Consider the following 6,060-nt stretch of genomic DNA (forward strand, 5'->3'; position numbering starts at 1 on the left):
AAGCTTACGAAGAACACAAAAGTATTCATAGGAGAAAGAAGCAGCTTTAAACCTCAGTGGGTCCCAGGAAGCCAAATCCAGCTTTCCACTGTTCCAATCAAGTAAGACCTTTCCTGATCCCCCTTTTCCCTCTTCCCTTCTTGAACTCCAGTCTCAGAGGGGTCCACAATGGCTGCAGGTGAAGGAGGAGGATGTAAAACAAGAGAGATAGAAGCTGACCACATCCTTCCCTGAAGTCAGGAAGCCACCTGCTAAAGACAAAAGAAGCTTTATATCTCATGAGAGTTCAAAGTTTTTATTACTATCTGGGAATAGGCAATTTTAATTATGAATGCAAACTCCTAGTGAAAGTGGCTACAGAGCTTTCTAATACCCAGAAGTATCCAAAATAGTTTCATTTGGCAGGGAAAAAAAGCTGCCACCACTAAATTTTAAGGAAGGGTGGGAGACATTACATGAGTTTTTAGATTTTCAAATTATCAATTATTTCCATCTCTTCTGTAATGAATTCTTCTGTCTGTTGAGTCTGTAAAATGAGCCTCAAGATGAATTTCGTGATGTCCTTTGTCATTTTTGTTCCAAAGCTCATTCTGCCTGGGAGTGTTCTCCATGAACAAGTCCTTGCATGGTAAGTACTTTTGCAGCTGACTTAGCCCATTCTTCCTGGTTTGCACACCCAAGGTGGGCTCTTAAATTATGGACTTTCAGGTGCTGGCTCTCAGCCAACAAAATTCCTGGCACTGCACCCCTGGTGCAGGACCAGCCCAGTTCCCATCTTTAGCGAAGATGCCCCTTTTCCTTCCTGCACCATGGGCAAGCAGCACATTTCTGGAGTGTTTTCAGCCCCCATTTGCTGGATAGGCAAGACAACCAGCCCCAACCCCAGCTTCATGCAGCAAGCATGGGTCCACTCTCCTGCCAAGCACAGGGTACAATCATCTCCATTCCCACATGAGCTTTGAAGCCCAATCTATGTATACCCATGTCCTTCTACCCTTGGGCTACATTTCACCAGCCTACTCTGTAGGTTTATTCTTCATTATTGGTCCACAAAGATTGATTGATTTTTGGATTCATTCATTGGCTCGTGTGTGTGTGTGTGTGTGTGTGCGTGTGTGTGCATGCACATTTCATCAATCATTCCTCTGTGGCTGGAGGAGGTTACAGAGAGGGCTTGATGTGTGCTCACTCCACCATCTTGATCAATGTCTTCCAGGCATGTCTCAGACACTACTGAGCTAGACAAGCAAGAAGCATGTCCAGACCTGGTCATCTCAATCTTCACAGAGTGGACAGGCCCATTTCCAAAGTGGCAACACTCTCCCTCGGTGATGGGAGGAGTTTGCTTATTAGTAGCTAAAGCAGAAATCCTTTCCTCTCCTGTCCTGTCCTACCCAGAAGAGTGGTCATGAGAGCTGACACAGGACAGGCTGGTTGAATATCCTGAAGAGGCACAATTCCAGAGGTTCAGTGATACCAAGTTTCAGTTCACGGTAGGCACTGGAGCACAAAGACTGGCCGATCTGTGTCTGGGGTGGCAATAAAGGGCTAGATGAAGTTTAGGAAGGGAGGAAACTCAGAGGTGGCTGATTGCAGAATGGGAAGGGGGTGGAGGTAGTCCACCCCCTTGGCTCAGACCCAAGCTTATCAGTTCTTCAGCCTGAGGCTTGTCTTTGCCAACGCCAAATTAAATTTCTCCTTCAGAGTTTAAAACTTTGTTAGAAAAGAAGAGAAAGATAAAAGGAAGGAAGGAAGGAAGGAAGGGGGAGGGAAGGAGGGAGGGAGGAAGGAAGGGAGGGAGGGAGGGAGGGAGGAAGCCCTTCAGCGAGGTTAATGTAGGCGGGATGGCATCAGAGGGCCCTAGTTCTGGGATGTGATCTCCTAACCCAAAATAACATCTGTAGGCTGACATCAAGGCAGTTTGATAGAAGACTTCCTGGCATCTCCAGGAAATTTGGAGATGTGTGGCCACCTCGTAGATGAGTCATTTTAAAGCACAGGAGCAAATGTAGAAGTTACTGAGGTTTACACAGACACTTATATTTCCAACAGCCAGGTTTTTTAAAGTCGTTTTTTTTTAATTTCCCCAGTGGGGTGCAGTAGAGGGACCAGGGACATGTACCTCCTCTCACAGGAGAGTTTGTGCTTTTGCGTTGGGGGCTTTTTTGCAGGTACCTGAGAAGGCTCATCAAATTTTCCTCCAAGGTCCTTAATGGGGTTTGACAACCTCTCCTGGGCTGGCAGCCCGCTCCACTGAAGGAGGCAGAAGGGGCTGTGTCTTCCCTTTGTGAACCTCCTGCTCCCACCTGTGTGGGTTTACCAGGCTTTTTTGTTAGATGCTTGAGGACCTGAGAATCCCCTGAGCCAGAAAGAGAAAACTGTAATTTGGGGTCAACTCTTGTGTGCCACTTCCAAACATCACATTCTGGGCGCCAAAATGGATTAACATGATTCTCCCGTCACGGGAACAAGAAAATCAGTCAAATCCAGGGATAGGCTAGAAATAGAACACATGGGGAAAAATACCAAAAACTCCTTTTTTAAGAGGTAGGGAAGGGCAGCACAGAGTAAAGACCGACAGACAGGGGAGGAGGGAGACCCACGTGGGCACAGAGTGGAGCCCTTAATCATGTGCTGGGGACAGACAGAACACGAGCGAGGAGATGGTGGCCTTTGCTAAACTCTAAATCTACTGACGACAGTGGAGGTTTGCTAGGGACCAAGCCCGTGGAAGTTTGCTGTTGAGTTCTCGTTCCAGGAAACTTGCCTGAGTTTTCCTTTTCTCTATCCAGGAAGCCCGGGGCGCTTCGAGGCGAGTGGGAACAAAAGAAGGAATTTCCCGTACTCAACACTAGGTGGCGCCAGAGAGCTGTGGACGTAATGAGGTTCCCCCCTCCAGGTGGGCTCAGAAGCTAGCGGAAGTTCCCTGAAGGGACCGAGTCAGGCCAGATTACAAGGAAACTGAGAATTCTAAGCACCCACAGGAAGTTAGCCAAAGCATAAAATGGGCACACAGAAAAATAGAAAAAAAAAAATCTAAGAGCTGCGGAAATGTAGCACAGAGGCTAGACAGAGTCTACAGTCTGTAAAAGGAACTTAAAAGAACTTTGCCGCGGAATCCTTGGCAGGAAAGATGTGCAAGTGCAAAAAGATTGGAAGGGGAGGCTTCGCAGGCATTCATGGTGGGGAGGGTCATGGCCTGGGCCAGGTAATGCTGGTGGTGACCACCTTCTGACTGCTGTACCTACATTTACTAGTGTACATTTACTAGTATGATTCTTTGATACAGCACGTCAATAAGCCCAACAGGATTCAATAACAAGAATCAGTAGAAATACATTCTATTCATCTTCTCTGAGCATTTGCTTTTTGTGTGTACAGCTATGGACCCATGACTTTTCAGATTTATTGTGTCCATTGATGTAAGCCAGAATTCTCCATTTGATGCTCACATTGTCCCAACTTTGGCTTGGGCAAATTTACCCCTTTTAGATTGATTTTTGCATAATTTTGAATGACCCAACTATTGAAAGCTTTGGTTCTGGCCCAGCAAGGTGTAGGTGTCCTGGGATTGCCTTGCACCCTTCCACCCCAGACCAGGCATGGAATCAGTCATTGCTCCAAGATACCATGGCTCCTTTTGGGAGAAAAATAGCATTAGAAACCAAAATCTGGGGTACATTGCAACTGGGCCATTTCAGTGGCAAAAAGCCATAAAGGAAATATATTTTTCATTTAATGTTTTATAAAGACATGACTTCATATTGCTCTATTCAGTTCAGTTCCAGCAGTACCTCCTCAAATGTCTGAGTCTACCATTGGCCTTCCCTTTCACTAATCTTGAAATCTCGGTTCCCGTCAAAATAAACACAATTATTTACTTGCTCTGACAACTTAAGGGAATAGCTTTAAAAAAAATACACTGTCAATACAAACAGTACAAATCCTGAATATAGTTTTTGTTTTAGACCACACACTCCTGAGGCGCTGTTGCCAAACCATTTTGTTCTAGAGTCATGCTTAATCTCCCACACTGTGTGACTTATTTGACAATTGTGGTTCTGCTGTTTCCATTTATTTTCATTCAGAGGAGGCTGCAACCTGCCCTTACCCCACCCCTCCATTTTCTGCTCCACCTTGTCATTTTCCCACAGGACTTACAAACTGCCAATATACTAGATAATTCACTTAATAATGATCATTGCTAGTATTATTTTATTATTATTTCTCCTTTCCCCCCACGTTCGAATGTAAGCCTCATGGAGCAGGGGTTTTGTTCCTTAGACTCTGGCAGCATCTGAAGGCAGGACTAAGAAAGTTGGGCTTGATTCTGGGGTCACGGGTGTCAACTCAGTTGAGCAGCATGAAGGACTGTGAGAGATGGTCAGTCTCCCTGCCATCCTGTTGTAGTTATTAATCACACCCATTTTCATTCATTAAAGTGTCCCAGCTTAGAGGGCTGGGTGATTGGAGGGGAGGAGGGGAGGCTGGGGAGTTAGAACACAAGTACTCCAGGCCAGAGGGAATGGCCAGCTACAGGGGAGGCAGCCCCTCTACTTTCAGGAACTAGCTCAATGTCCGGTGCATGGCTGGGCTTCGATAAGTGATTCTGGGGACATGGGACGACACTAGAATAACTAAGAGAAATTCCTGTATACCTGTAAATGCCTGCAAGGTGGATGGGCAGTGAGACTACCTGTGAGAGGGACGCAAGCAGAGGGAAGTCAGGGGTCATTTCTGGGTTCTGGGCCTAGACAGGTGACAGGGGAGAGGGAGGAGGGGGTTGGTGACTGGTGAGCTAGTATCGTCTTTATTTCTGCAAACTAAAAATGTTTCCAGGTTAGGCCAAAGGTAAAATGAGCACATACTCTTCGTACAAGAGTCAGACAACACAGAGGCATACAAAATGGTACAGAGGAAATGATCTTCAGTGATCTCATCTTAAAGAGAGCCCATCCTCTGGCTCCTCGAAACCCCACCAGATGGAGAGAGGGCTGTGGGCCTCTATCTTGTAGGGGAAACACCTGGCTGAAACAGTTAGACTGTCTCCACCTCTGGGCTGGCTGGAAGGGGCCCAGGAAGTGGGTGGGGGTGGAGACAAACCAGTTCAGAGGCTTCAGAACTGTGAGGGCTGGGGTTTAAAAAGGAGGCACAGGCCTTGCCCAGCAATCGTTTCAGCCTTCAAGAAACTTCCCCCTCCATCCCTTCTCTGACCCTGACTCTTCCTCACCTGGTGGGGGAGAGGGTCAGGAAGAGGCTTCAGTCGCGTGCCCCAGATGAACATGCTAAGAGAGTTAAGGACACCCGAGGAGCTGTCTTAAGGAAAAGAGGTCCCCAAGGGACTTCCTGTATCACAAGGCCTCCAGGAAGATGCAGGAGCATCCTGGCCAGATGAGGCTTTAGCCAGCTGCTTCAGTCATGTCTCCCATGCAGCCAGACGCTGCCCCTCGCTGGTTCCCTGCCCCATCCCCTACCTGGGGCTACTCCCACATCTCCTGACCAAAGATGGTCTTCAGGTGACCTGCACTCAAGGTTGCTGATATAACTGGAACCCTAAAGACCACTTTTTTGGAAGAAACCACAATGATTACCCAAGGTGACACCTTTTTATTTTTCATTCAGTACTTTAACAACAGTACAGGAAAAAGGAACACAGCAAACTTCGCACTTATGATCGACATCCTTCTGCGGTCTCATCTCATCATGCACATTCATTTTAGCTGCTGTCCTCAGTGTGCACACACTATCTACCCTGTACAGCATTTCACGTGTCTGCAGCATCTGTGCGCGGCCCATTTTCAGGGGGCTGTGGCCTCCCTCCGGGTCATGGTTTGAAGAGCTGGCTGAGCCATTCAGTAACCTCTGCTCAGGCATTTGGCTTGAAGTGAAATCAACCCCATTGTACCCACCCTTCCTTTCCTCTTCAAGGTTCCCCTAGCAAAGCAGGATCTCCAAGCCAGCAGGTGTATAGAGCCTGGGATTATTCTTGTTACACGTGTATCTACTGCTCTTCAGAAAAGCAGAACCAATCCCAATGCACAGTGTTGCCAATTTCCCTAC

The sequence above is a fragment of the Lipotes vexillifer genome, unplaced genomic scaffold (genome assembly GCF_000442215.2).
Source record: "Lipotes vexillifer unplaced genomic scaffold, Lipotes_vexillifer_v1.1 scaffold86, whole genome shotgun sequence".
Taxonomy (NCBI): Eukaryota; Metazoa; Chordata; class Mammalia; order Artiodactyla; family Lipotidae; genus Lipotes; species Lipotes vexillifer.